This window comes from Anser anser, assembly GCF_964211835.1.
Source record: "Anser anser genome assembly, chromosome: 25".
NCBI classification, from domain to species: Eukaryota; Metazoa; Chordata; class Aves; order Anseriformes; family Anatidae; genus Anser; species Anser anser.
Window position 1 is genome coordinate 7595357 of NC_139746.1, and position 14339 is coordinate 7609695.

General features: G+C 58.7%; 2 long non-coding RNA genes across 2 annotated transcripts in view; one reads left to right on the forward strand and one right to left on the reverse strand.

The window, feature by feature from the left end:
* The window catches only part of LOC310886294, a 68496-nt gene that overhangs the window by 53343 nt on the left and 814 nt on the right, over nucleotides 1-14339 (forward strand). The gene's annotated exons all lie outside the window — the stretch shown is intronic.
* Nucleotides 1-14339, reverse strand: part of LOC310886300 — a 176379-nt gene that overhangs the window by 46290 nt on the left and 115750 nt on the right. The gene's annotated exons all lie outside the window — the stretch shown is intronic.

Here is a 14339-nt window from a genome sequence, read left to right on the forward strand (position 1 = left end):
ACTACAGTGAGTCCAGAGAGTGCACTGGTACCACTGGGCATGCAGTGCAGTGAGTCCAGTGAGTGTACTGGCACCACTGGGGATGCACTTCAGTGAGCCCAGAGAGTGCACTGGCACCACTGAGAATGCACTTCAGTGAGTCCAGAGAGTGCACTGGCACCACTGGGGATGCACTGCAGTGAGTCCAGAGACTGCACTAGCACCACTGGGGATGCAGTGCAGTGAATCCTGTGAGTACACTGGCACCACTGGGGATGCAGTGCAGTGAGTCCAGAGAGCTCACTGGCACCACTGGGGATGCAGTGCAGTGAGTCCAGAGAGTGCACTGGCACCACTGGAGTTGCAGTACAGTGAGTCCAGTGAATGCACTGGAACCACTGGGGATGCAGTACAGTGAGTCCAGAGAGTGCACTGGCACCACTGGTGATGCAGTACAGTGAGTCCAGTGAGTGCACTGGTACCACTGGGCCTGCAGTGCAGTGAGTCCAGAGAGTACACTGGCACCACTGGGGATGCAGTGCAGTGAGTCCAGAGAGTGCACTGGCACCACCGATGATGCAGTACAGTGAGTCCAGTGAAGTGCACTGGCACCACTGGGGATGCAGCGCAGTGACTCTAGAGAGTGCACTGGCACCACTGGGGATGCGGTGCAGTGAGTCCAGAGAGTGCACTGGCACCACTCAGGGTGCAGTGCGGTGAGTCCAGAGAGTGCACTGACACCACTGGGGATGCAGTACAGTGAGTCCAGAGAGTGCACTGGCACCAGTGGGGATGCAGTGCAGTGAGTCCAGAGAGTGCACTGTCACCACTGGGGATGCACTGCAGTGAGTCCAGAGTGCACTAGCACCACTGGGGATGCACTGCAGTGAGTCCAGAGATTGCACTGGCACCACCGGGAATTGACTGCAGTGAGTCCAGAGAGTGCACTGGCACCACTGGGGATGCACTTCAGTGAGTCCAGAGAGTGCACTGGCACCACTGGGGATGCAGTGACGCGAGTCCAGAGAGTGCACTGGCACCACTGGGGATGCACTGCAGTCACTCCAGAGAGTGCACTGGCACCACTGGGGATGCGCTGCAGTGAGTCCAGAGAGTGCACTGGCACAACTGGGGATGCAGCGCAGTGACTCTAGAGAGTGCACTGGCACCACAGGTGATGCAGTGCAGTGAGTCCAGAGAGTGCACTGGCAGCAATGGGGATGCAGTGCAGTGAGTCCAGAGAGTGCACTGGCACCACAGGTGATGCACTCCAGTGAGTCCAGAGAGTGCACTTGCACCACGGGGGATGCAGTGCAGTGACGCCAGAGAGTGCACTGGCAGCATTGGGGTGCAGTGCAGTGAGTCCAGAGAGTGCACTGGCACCACTGGGGATGCAGTGCAGTGAGTCCAGAGAGTGCACTGGCACCACTGGGGATGCACTGCAGTGAGTCCTGAGAGTACACTGGCTCCACCGGGGATGCCCTGCAGTGAGTCCAGAGAGTGCACTGGCGATGCAGTGCCGTGAGTCCAGAGAGTGCACTGGCACCACTAGGGATGCAGCGCAGTGAGTCCAGAGAGTGCACTGGCCCCACTGGGGATGCACTGCAGTGAGTCCAGAGAGTGCACTGGCACCACTGGGGATGCACTTCAGTGAGTCCAGAGATTGCACTGGCACCACTGGGGATGCAGTTCAGTGAGTCCAGAGAGTGCACTGGCACCACTGGGGATGCAGTGCAGTGAGTCCAGAGAGTGCACTGGCACCACTGAGAATGCACTTCAGTGAGTCCAGAGAGTGCACTGGCACCACTGGGGATGCAGTGCAGTGAGTCCAGAGATTGCACTGGCACCACTGTGGATGCAGTGCTGTGACTCCAGAGAGTGCACTGGCACCACTGGGGATGCACTGCAGTGAGTCCAGAGAGTGCACTGCCACCACTGGGGATGCAGTGCAGTGAGTCCAGAGAGTGCACTGGCTCCACTGGGGATGCACTGCAGAGACTCGAAAGAGTGCACTGGCACCACTGGGGAAGCAGTGCAGTGAGTCCAGAGAGTGCACTGGCACCACTGGGGATGCACTGCAGTGAGTCCAGAGAGTGCACTGCCACTACTGGGGATGCAGTGCAGTGAGTCCAGAGAGTGCACTGGCACCACTGAGAATGCACTTCAGTGAGTCCAGAGAGTGCACTGGCACCACGGGGGATGCACTGCAGTGAGTCCAGAGATTGCACTGGCACCACTGGGGATGCAGTGCTGTGACTCCAGAGAGCGCACTGGCACCAGTGGGGATGCAGTGCAGTGAGTCCAGAGAGTGCACTGGCACCACTGGGGATGCACTGCTGTGAGTCCAGAGAGTGCTCTTGCACCACAGGGGATGCGGTGCAGTGACTCAAGAGAGTGCACTGGCAGCACTGGGGATGCAGTGCAGTGAGTCCAGAGAGTGCACTGGCACCACTGGAGATGCATTGCAGTGAGTCCAGAGAGTGCAATGGCACCACTGCGGATGCACTGCAGTGAGTCCAGAGAGTGCACTGGCTCCACTGGGGATGCACTGCAGTGAGTCCAGAGAGTGCACTGGCACCACTGGGGATGCACTGCAGTGAGTCCAGAGAGTGCACTGGCACCACTGAGGATGCACTGAAGTGAGTCCAGAGAGTGCACTGGCACCTCTGAGAATGCACTTCAGTGAGTCCAGAGAGTGCACTGGCACCACTGGGGATGCACTGCAGTGAGTCCACAGAGTGCACTAGCACCACTGGGGATGCAGTGCAGTGAGTCCAGAGAATGCACAAGCACCACTGGGGATGCAGTGCAGTGAGTCCAGAGAGTGCACTGGCACCAGTGGGGATGCACTTCAGTGAGTCCAGTGAGTGCACTGGCACCACTGTGGATGCAGTGCATTGAGTCCAGAGAGTGCACTGGCACCACTGGGGAAGCAGTGCAGTGAGTCCAGAGAGTGCACTGGCACCACTGGGGATGCAGTGCAGTGAGTCCAGAGAGTGCACTGGCACCACTGGGGATGCAGTGCAGTGAGTCCAGAGAGTGCACTGGCAGCACTGGGGATGCAGTGCAGTGAGTCCAGAGAGTGCACTGGCACAACTGGGGATGCAGTTCAGTGAGTCCAGAGAGTGCACTGGCACCACTGGGGATGCAGTGCAGTGAGTCCAGAGAGTGCGCTGGCACCACTGAGAATGTACTTCAGTGAGTCCAGAGAGTGCACTGGCACCACTGGGGATGCAGTGCAGTGAGTCCAGAGATTGCACTGGCACCACTGGGGTTGCAGTGCTGTGACTCCAGAAAGCGCACAGGCTCCACCGGGGATGCAGTGCAGTGAGTCCAGAGAGTGCACTGGCACCACTGTGGATGCACTGCAGTGAGCCCAGAGAGTGCACTGGCACCACTGGGGATGCACTGCAGTGAGACCAGTGAGTGCACTGGCACCACTGGGGATGCAGTGCAGTGAGTCCAGAGAGTGCACTGGCACAAATGGGGATGCAGTTTAGTGAGTCCAGAGAGTGCACTGGGTCCACTGGGGATGCAGTGCAGTGAGTCCAGTGAGTGTACTGGCACCACTGGGGATGCAGTGCAGTGAGTCCAGAGAGTGCACTGGCACCACTGAGAATGCACTTCAGTGAGTCCAGAGAGTGCACTGGCACCACTGGGGATGCACTTCAGTGAGTCCAGAGAGTGCACTGGCACCACTGGGGATGCAGTGCTGTGACTCCAGAGAGTGCACTGGCACCACTGGGGATGCAGTGCAGTGAGTCCAGAGAGTGCACTGGCACCAGTGGGGATGCGGTGCCGGGAGTCCAGAGAGTGCTTTGGCACCAGTGGGGATGCACTGCAGTTACTCCAGAGACTGCACTGGCACCACTGGGGATGCAGTGCAGTGAGTCCAGAGAGTGCACTGGCACCACTGGGGATGCACTGCATTGAGTCCAGAGAGTGCACTGTCACCACTGGGGATGCACTGCAGTGAGTCCAGAGAGTGCACTGTCACCACTGGGGATGCAGTGCAGTGAGTCCACAGAGTGCACTGGCACCACTGGGGATGCAGTGCAGTGTGTCCAGAGAGTGCACTGGCACCACTGGGGATGCACTGCAGTGAATCCAGTGAGTGCACTGGCACCACTGGGGATACAGTGCAGTGAGTCCAGAGAGTGCACTGGCACCACGGGGGATGCACTGCAGTGAGTCCAGAGAGTGCACTGGCACCACTGGGGATGCATTGCAGTGAGTCCAGAGAGTGCACTGGCACCACAGATGATGCAGTACAGTGAGTCCAGTGAGTGCACTGGCACCACTGGGGATGTAGTGCAGTGACTCGAGAGAGTGCACTTGCACCACTGGGGATGCAGTGCAGTGAGTCCAGAGAGTGCACTGGCACCACTGGGGATGCACTGCAGTGAGTCCAGAGAGTGCACTGGCACCACTGGGGATGCAGTGCAGTGAGTCCAGAGAGTGCACTGGCACCACTGGTGATGCACTGCAGTGAGTCCAGAGATTGCACTGGCACCAATGGGGATGCAGTGCAGTGAGTCCAGAGACTTCACTGGCACCACTGGGATTGCAGAGAAGTGAGTGCAGAGAGTGCACTGGCACCACTGGGGATGCAGTGCAGTGAGTCCAGAGAGTGCACTGGCACCACTGGGGATGCACTGCTTTGAGTCCAGAGAGTGCTCTTGCACCACAGGGGATGCGGTGCAGTGACTCAAGAGAGTGCACTGGCAGCACTGGGGATGCAGTGCAGTGAGTCCAGAGAGTGCACTGGCACCACTGGAGATGCATTGCAGTGAGTCCAGAGAGTGCAATGGCACCACTGCGGATGCAGTGCAGTGAGTCCAGAGAGTGCACTGGCTCCACTGGGGATGCACTGCAGTGAGTCCAGAGAGTGCACTGGCACCACTGGGGATGCACTGCAGTGAGTCCAGAGAGTGCACTGGCACCACTGAGGATGCACTGAAGTGAGTCCAGAGAGTGCACTGGCACCTCTGAGAATGCACTTCAGTGAGTCCAGAGAGTGCACTGGCACCACTGGGGATGCACTGCAGTGAGTCCACAGAGTGCACTAGCACCACTGGGGATGCAGTGCAGTGAGTCCAGAGAGTGCACTGGCACCACTGGGGATGCAGTGCAGTGAGTCCAGAGAGTGCACTGGCACCAGTGGGGATGCACTGCAGTGAGTCCAGTGAGTGCACTGGCACCACTGTGGATGCAGTGCATTGAGTCCAGAGAGTGCACTGGCACCACTGGGGAAGCAGTGCAGTGAGTCCAGAGAGTGCACTGGCACCACTGGGGATGCAGTGCAGTGAGTCCAGAGAGTGCACTGGCAGCACTGGGGATGCAGTGCAGTGAGTCCAGAGAGTGCACTGGCAGCACTGGGGATGCAGTGCAGTGAGTCCAGAGAGTGCACTGCAACAACTGGGGATGCAGTTCAGTGAGTCCAGAGAGTGCACTGGCACCACTGGGGATGCAGTGCAGTGAGTCCAGAGAGTGCACTGGCACCACTGAGAATGTACTTCAGTGAGTCCAGAGAGTGCACTGGCACCACTGGGGATGCAGTGCAGTGAGTCCAGAGATTGCACTGGCACCACTGGGGTTGCAGTGCTGTGACTCCAGAAAGCGCACAGGCACCACTGGGGATGCAGTGCAGTGAGTCCAGAGAGTGCACTGGCACCACTGGGGATGCACTGCAGTGAGCCCAGAGAGTGCACTGGCACCACTGGGGATGCACTGCAGTGAGACCAGTGAGTGCACTGGCACCACTGGGGATGCAGTGCAGTGAGTCCAGAGAGTGCAGAGGCACCACTGGTGATGCAGTTTAGTGAGTCCAGAGAGTGCACTGGGTCCACTGGGGATGCAGTGCAGTGAGTCCAGTGAGTGTACTGGCACCACTGGGGATGCAGTGCAGTGAGTCCAGAGAGTGCACTGGCACCACTGAGAATGCACTTCAGTGAGTCCAGAGAGTGCACTGGCACCACTGGGGATGCACTTCAGTGAGTCCAGAGAGTGCACTGGCACCACTGGGGATGCAGTGCTGTGACTCCAGAGAGTGCACTGGCACCACTGGGGATGCAGTGCAGTGAGTCCAGAGAGTGCACTGGCACCACTGGGGATGCGGTGCCGGGAGTCCAGAGAGTGCACTGGCACCACTGGGGATGCACTGCATTGAGTCCAGAGAGTGCACTGTCACCACTGGGGATGCACTGCAGTGAGTCCAGAGAGTGCACTGGCACCACTGGGGATGCAGTGCAGTGAGTCCACAGAGTGCACTGGCACCACTGGGGATGCAGTGCAGTGTGTCCAGAGAGTGCACTGGCACCACTGGGGATGCACTGCAGTGAATCCAGTGAGTGCACTGGCACCACTGGGGATACAGTGCAGTGAGTCCAGAGAGTGCACTGGCACCACGGGGGATGCACTGCAGTGAGTCCAGAGAGTGCACTGGCACCACTGGGGATGCATTGCAGTGAGTCCAGAGAGTGCACTGGCACCACAGATGATGCAGTACAGTGAGTCCAGTGAGTGCACTGGCACCACTGGGGATGTAGTGCAGTGACTCGAGAGAGTGCACTTGCACCACTGGGGATGCAGTGCAGTGAGTCCAGAGAGTGCACTGGCACCACTGGGGATGCACTGCAGTGAGTCCAGAGAGTGCACTGGCACCACTGGGGATGCAGTGCTGTGACTCCAGAGAGTGCACTGGCACCACTGGGGATGCAGTGCAGTGAGTCCAGAGAGTGCACTGGCACCACTGGGGATGCACTGCATTGAGTCCAGAGAGTGCACTGTCACCACTGGTGATGCACTGCAGTGAGTCCAGAGATTGCACTGGCACCACTGGGGATGCAGTGCAGTGAGTCCAGAGACTTCACTGGCACCACTGGGAATGCAGAGAAGTGAGTGCAGAGAGTGCACTGGCACCACTGGGGATGCAGTGCAGTGAGTCCAGAGAGTGCACTGGCACCACCTGTGATGCAGTGCAGTGAGTCCAGAGAGTGCACTGGCACCAATGGGGCTGCAGTGCAGTGAGTCCAAAGAGTGCACTGGCACCACTGGGAATGCAGTGCAGTGAGTCCAGAGAGTGCACTGGCACCACTGGGGATGCAGTACAGTGAGTCCAGAGAGTGCACTGGCACCACTGGGGATGCACTGCAGTGAGTCCAGAGAGTGCACTGGCACCACTGGGGATGCACTACAGTGAGTCCAGAGATTGCACTGGCACCACTGGGGATGCAGTGCAGTGAGTCCAGAGAGTGCACTGGCACCACTGGGGATGCAGTGCAGTGAGTCCAGAGAGTGCACTGGCACCACTGGGGATGCACTGCAGTGAGTCCAGAGAGTACACTGGCACCAGTGGGGATGCAGTGCAGTGAGTCCAGAGAGTGCACTGGCACCACTGGGGATGCACTGCAGTGAGTCCAGAGAGTGCACTGGCACCACTGGGGATGTGTCCAGTGAGTCCAGTGAGTGCACTGGCACCACTGGGGATGCAGTGCAGTGAGTCCAGAGAGTACACTGGCACCAGTGGGGATGCAGTGCAGTGAGTCCAGAGAGTGCACTGGCACCACTGGGGATGCAGTGCAGTCAGTCCAGTGAGTGCACTGGCACCACTGGGGGTGCAGTACAGTGAGTCCAGAGAGTGCACTGGCACCACTGGGGATGCACTGCAGTGAGTCCAGACAGTGCACTGGCACCACTGGGGATGCCCTGCAGTGAGTCCAGAGAGTGCACTGGCACCACTGGGGATGCAGTGCAGTGAGTCCAGAGAGTGCACTGGCACCACTGGGGATGCAGTGCAGTGAGTCCAGAGAGTGCACTGGCACCACTGGGGCTTCAGTGCAGTGAGTCCAGAGAGTGCACTGGCACCACTGGGGATGCAGTGCAGTGAGTCCAGAGAGTGCACTGGCACCACTGGGGATGCAGTTCAGTGAGTCCAGAGAGTGCACTGTCACCACTGGGGATGAAGTACAGTGAGTCCACAGAGTGCACTGGCACCAGTGGGTATGCAGTACAGTGAGTCCAGAGAGTGCACTGGCACCACTGGGCATGCAGTGCAGTGAGTCCAGAGAGTGCACTGGCACCACTGGGGATGCGGTGCTGGGAGTCCAGAGAGTGCTTTGGCACCACTGGGGATGCAGTGCTGTGACTCCAGAGAGCGCACTGGCACCACTGGGGATGCAGTGCAGTGAGTCCAGAGAGTGCACTGGCACCACTGGGGATGCACTGCAGTGAGCCCAGAGAGTGCACTGGCACCAGTGGGGATGCACTGCAGTGAGTCCAGTGAGTGCACTGGCACCACTGGGGAAGCAGTGCAGTGAGTCCAGAGAGTTCAGTGGCACCACTGGTGATGCAGTTTAGTGAGTCCAGAGAGTGCACTGGCACCACTGGGGATGTGTCCAGTGAGTCCAGTGAGTGCACTGGCACCACTGGGGATGCAGTGCAGTGAGTCCAGAGAGTACACTGGCACCAGTGGGGATGCAGTGCAGTGAGTCCAGAGAGTGCACTGGCACTACTGGTGATGCAGTGCAGTCAGTCCAGTGAGTGCACTGGCACCACTGGGGGTGCAGTACAGTGAGTCCAGAGAGTGCACTGGCACCACTGGGGATGCACTGCAGTGAGTCCAGAGAGTGCACTGGCACCACTGGGGCTTCAGTGCAGTGAGTCCAGAGAGTGCACTGGCACCACTGGGGATGCACTGCAGTGAGTCCAGAGAGTGCACTGGCACCACTGGGGATGCAGTTCAGTGAGTCCAGAGAGTGCACTGTCACCACTGGGGATGAAGTACAGTGAGTCCACAGAGTGCACTGGCACCAGTGGGTATGCAGTACAGTGAGTCCAGAGAGTGCACTGGCACCACTGGGCATGCAGTGCAGTGAGTCCAGAGAGTGCACTGGCACCACTGGGGATGCGGTGCTGGGAGTCCAGAGAGTGCTTTGGCACCACTGGGGATGCAGTGCTGTGACTCCAGAGAGCGCACTGGCACCACTGGGGATGCAGTGCAGTGAGTCCAGAGAGTGCACTGGCACCACTGGGGATGCACTGCAGTGAGCCCAGAGAGTGCACTGGCACCAGTGGGGATGCACTGCAGTGAGTCCAGTGAGTGCACTGGCACCACTGGGGAAGCAGTGCAGTGAGTCCAGAGAGTTCAGTGGCACCACTGGTGATGCAGTTTAGTGAGTCCAGAGAGTGCACTGGCACCACTGGGGATGTGTCCAGTGAGTCCAGTGAGTGCACTGGCACCACTGGGGATGCAGTGCAGTGAGTCCAGAGAGTACACTGGCACCACTGGGGATGCACTGCAGTGAGTCCAGAGAGTGCACTGGCACTACTGGGGATGCAGTGCAGTCAGTCCAGTGAGTGCACTGGCACCACTGGGGGTGCAGTACAGTGAGTCCAGAGAGTGCACTGGCACCACTGGGGATGCACTGCAGTGAGTCCAGACAGTGCACTGGCACCACTGGGGATGGCCTGCAGTGAGTCCAGAGAGTGCACTGGCACCACTGGGGATGCAGAGCAGTGAGTCCAGAGAGTGCACTGGCACCACTGGGGATGCACTGCAGTGAGTCCAGATAGTGCACTGGCACCACTGGGGCTTCAGTGCAGTGAGTCCACAGAGTGCACTGGCACCACTGGGGATGCACTGCAGTGAGTCCAGAGAGTGCACTGGCACCACTGGGGATGCAGTACAGTGAGTCCACAGAGTGCACTGGCACCAGTGGGTATGCAGTACAGTGAGTCCAGAGAGTGCACTGGCACCACTGGACATGCAGTGCAGTGAGTCCAGAGAGTGCACTGGCACCACTGGGGATGCGGTGCTGGGAGTCCAGAGAGTGCTTTGGCACCAGTGGGGATGCAGTGCAGTGAGTCCAGAGATTGCACTGGCACCACTGGGGATGCAGTGCTGTGACTCCAGAGAGCGCACTGGCACCACTGGGGATGCAGTGCAGTGAGTCCAGAGAGTGCACTGGCATCACTGGGGATGCACTGCAGTGAGCCCAGAGAGTGCACTGGCACCAGTGGGGATGCACTGCAGTGAGTCCAGAGAGTGCACTGGCACCACTGGGAATGCAGTGCAGTGAGTCCAGAGAGTGCACTGGCACCAGTGGGGATGCACTGCAGTGAGTCCAGAGAGTGCACTGGCACCACTGGGGATGCAGTGCAGTGAGTCCAGAGAGTGCACTGGCACCACTGGGGAAGCAGTGCAGTGAGTCCAGAGAGTGCAGTGGCACCACTAGGGATGCAGTGCAGTGAGTCCAGAGAGTGCACTGGCACCACTGGGGATGCAGTGCAGTGAGTCCAGAGAGTGCACTGGCACCACTGGGGATGCAGTTCAGTGAGTCCAGACAGTGCACTGGCACCACTGGGGATGCAGTGCAGTGAGTCCAGAGAGTGCACTGGCACCACTGGGGATGCACTTCAGTGACTCCAGAGAGTGCACTGGCACCACTGGGGATGCACCTCAGTGAGTCCAGAGAATGCACTGGCACCACTGGGGATGCAGTGCAGTGAGTCCAGAGAGTGCACTGGCACCACTGGGGATGCAGTGCAGTGAGTCCAGAGAGTGCACTGGCAACAGAGGGAATGCACTGCAGTGAGTCCAGTGAGTGCACTGGCACCACTGTGGATGCACTACAGTGAGTCCAGAGAGTGCACTGGCAGCACTGGGGATGCAGTGCAGTGAGTCCAGAGAGTGCACTGGCACCACTGGGGATGCACTGCAGTGAGTCCAGAGAGTGCACTGGCACCACTGGGGATGCACTTCAGTGACTCCAGAGAGTGCACTGTCACCACTGGGGATGCAGTACAGTGAGTCCACAGAGTGCACTGGTACAAGTGGGGATGCAGTACAGGGAGTCCAGAGAGTGCACTGGCACCACTGGGCATGCAGTGCAGTGAGTCCAGAGAGTGCACTGGCACCACTGGGGATGCATTGCAGTGACTCCAGAGAGTGCACTGGCACCACTGGGGATGCAGTGCAGTGAGTCCAGAGAGTGCACTGGCACCACTGGGGATGCACTGCAGTGAGTCCAGAGAGTGCACTGGCACCACTGGGGATGCAGTACAGTGAGTCCAGAGAGTGCACTGGCACCACTGGGGATGCAGTGCAGTGAGTCCAGAGAGTGCACTGGCACCACTGGGGATGCACTACAGTGAGTCCAGAGATTGCACTGGCAGCACTGGGGATGCAGTGCACTGAGTCCAGAGAGTGCACTGGCACCACTGGGGATGCAGTGCATTGAGTCCAGAGAGTGCACTGGCACAACTGGGTATGCACTTCAGTGAGTCCAGAGAGTGCACTGACACCACTGGGGATGCAGTGCAGTGAGTCCAGAGAGTGCAGTGGCACCACTGGGGATGCAGTGCAGTGAGTCCACAGAGTGCTCTGGCACCACTGGGGATGCACTGCAGTGAGTCCAGAGAGTACACTGGCACCACTGGGGATGCAGTGCAGTGAGTCCAGAGAGTGCACTGGCACCACTGGGGATGCAGTCCAGTGAGTGCACTGGCAACACTGGGGATGCAGTGCAGTGACTGCAGAGAGTACACTGGCACCACCGGGGATTCACTGCAGTGAGTCCAGAGAGTGCACTGGCACCACCTGTGATGCAGTGCAGTGAGTCCAGTGAGTGCACTGGCACCACTGGGGATGCAGTGCTGTGACTCCAGAGAGCGCACTGGCACCACTGGGGATGCAGTGCAGTCAGTCCAGTGAGTGCACTGGCACCACTGGGGGTGCAGTACAGTGAGTCCAGAGAGTGCACTGACACCACTGGGGATGCACTGCAGTGAGTCCAGACAGTGCACTGGCACCACTGTGGAAGCAGTGCAGTGAGTCCAGAGACTGCACTGGCACCACTGGGGATGCACTGCAGTGAGTCCAGAGAGTGCACTGGCACCACTGGGGATGCACTGCAGTTAGTCCAGAGAGTGCACTGTCACCACTGGGGATGCAGTACAGTGAGTCCACATAGTGCACTGGCACCACTGGGGATGCAGTACAGTGAGTCCAGAGAGTGCACTGGCACCACTGGACATGCAGTGCAGTGAGTCCAGAGAGTGCACTGGCACCACTGGGGATGCACTTCAGTGACTCCACAGAGTGCACTTTCACCACTGGGGATGCAGTGCAGTGAGTCCAAAGACTTCACTGGCACCACTGGGGATGCAGTGTAGTGAGTCCAGAGAGTGCTCTGGCACCACTGGGGATGCACTGCAGTGAGTCCAGAGAGTGCACTGGCACCACTGGGGATGCACTACAGTGAGTCCAGAGAGTGCACTGGTACCACTGGGCATGCAGTGCAGTGAGTCCAGTGAGTGTACTGGCACCACTGGGGATGCACTTCAGTGAGCCCAGAGAGTGCACTGGCACCACTGAGAATGCACTTCAGTGAGTCCAGAGAGTGCACTGGCACCACTGGGGATGCACTGCAGTGAGTCCAGAGACTGCACTAGCACCACTGGGGATGCAGTGCAGTGAATCCTGTGAGTACACTGGCACCACTGGGGATGCAGTGCAGTGAGTCCAGAGAGCTCACTGGCACCACTGGGGATGCAGTGCAGTGAGTCCAGAGAGTGCACTGGCACCACTGGAGATGCAGTACAGTGAGTCCAGTGAATGCACTGGAAGCACTGGGGATGCAGTACAGTGAGTCCAGAGAGTGCACTGGCACCACTGGTGATGCAGTACAGTGAGTCCAGTGAGTGCACTGGTACCACTGGGCCTGCAGTGCAGTGAGTCCAGAGAGTACACTGGCACCACTGGGGATGCAGTGCAGTGAGTCCAGAGAGTGCACTGGCACCACCGATGATGCAGTACAGTGAGTCCAGTGAAGTGCACTGGCACTACTGGGGATGTAGTGCAGTGACTCGAGAGAGTGCACTGGCACCACTGGGGATGCAGTGCAGTGAGTCCAGAGAGTGCACTGGCAGCAGTGGGGATGCAGTGCAGTGAGTCCAGAGAGTGCACTGGCACCACTGGGGATGCAGTGCAGTGAGTCCAGAGACTTCACTGGCACCACTGGGAATGCAGTGCAGTGAGTGCAGAGAGTGCACTGGCACCACTGGGGATGCAGTGCAGTGAGTCCAGAGAGTGCACTGGCGCCACTGGGGATGCACTGCAGTGAGTCCAGAGAGTGCACTGGCACCACTGGGGATGCACTGCAGTGAGTCCAGAGAGTGCACTGGCACCACTGGTGATGCAGTACAGTGAGTCCAGAGAGTGCACTGGCAGCACTGGGGATGCAGTGCAGTGAGTCCAGAGAGTGCACTGGCACCACTGGGGATGCACTGCAGTTAGTCCAGAGAGTGCACTGTCACCACTGGGGATGCAGTACAGTGAGTCCACATAGTGCACTGGCACCAGTGGGGATGCAGTACAGTGACTTCAGAGAGTGAACTGGCACCACTGGACATGCAGTGCAGTGAGTCCAGAGAGTGCACTGGCACCACTGGGGATGCACTTCAGTGACTCCACAGAGTGCACTGGCACCACTGGGGATGCAGTGCAGTGAGTCCAAAGACTTCACTGGCACCACTGGGGATGCAGTGCAGTGAGTCCAGAGAGTGCACTGGCACCACTGGGGATGCACTGGAGTGAGTCCAGAGAGTGCAGTAGCACCACTGGGGATGCAGTGCAGTGAATCCTGTTAGTACACTGGCACCACTGGGGATGCAGTGCAGTGAGTCCAGAGAGCTCACTGGCACCACTGGGGATGCAGTGCAGTGAGTCCAGAGAGTGCACTGGCACCACTGGTGATGCAGTACAGTGAGTCCAGTGAATGCACTGGAACCACTGGGGATGCAGTGCAGTGAGTCCAGAGAGTGCATTGGCACCACTGGGGATGCAGTGCAGTGAGTCCAGAGAGTGCACTGGCACCACTGGGTCTGCAGTGCAGTGAGTCCAGAGAGTGCACTGGCACCACTGGGGATGCAGTGCAGTGAGTCCAGAGAGTGCACTGGCAGCACAGAGGATGCAGTGCAGTGAGTCCAGAGAGTGCTCTGGCACCACTGGTGATGCAGTGCAGTGAGTCCAGAGAGTGCACTGGCACCACTGGGGATGCAGTGCAGTGAGTCCAGAGAGTGCAATGGCACCACTGGGGATGCACTGCAGTGAGTCCACAGAGTGCACTGGCACCAGAGGGAATGCACTGCAGTGAGTCCAGAGAGTGCACTGGCACCACTGGGGATGCAGTGCAGTGAGTGCAGAGAGTGCACTGGCACCACTGGACATGCAGTGCAGTGAGTCCAGAGAGTGCACTGGCACCACTGGGGATGGGTTTCAAGCCAACTGCATTAACCGCTCATGCTTCTTTCTTATGAGACGTTAGTAAACCAATTACATAGCCTTGTCAAGACTAAAT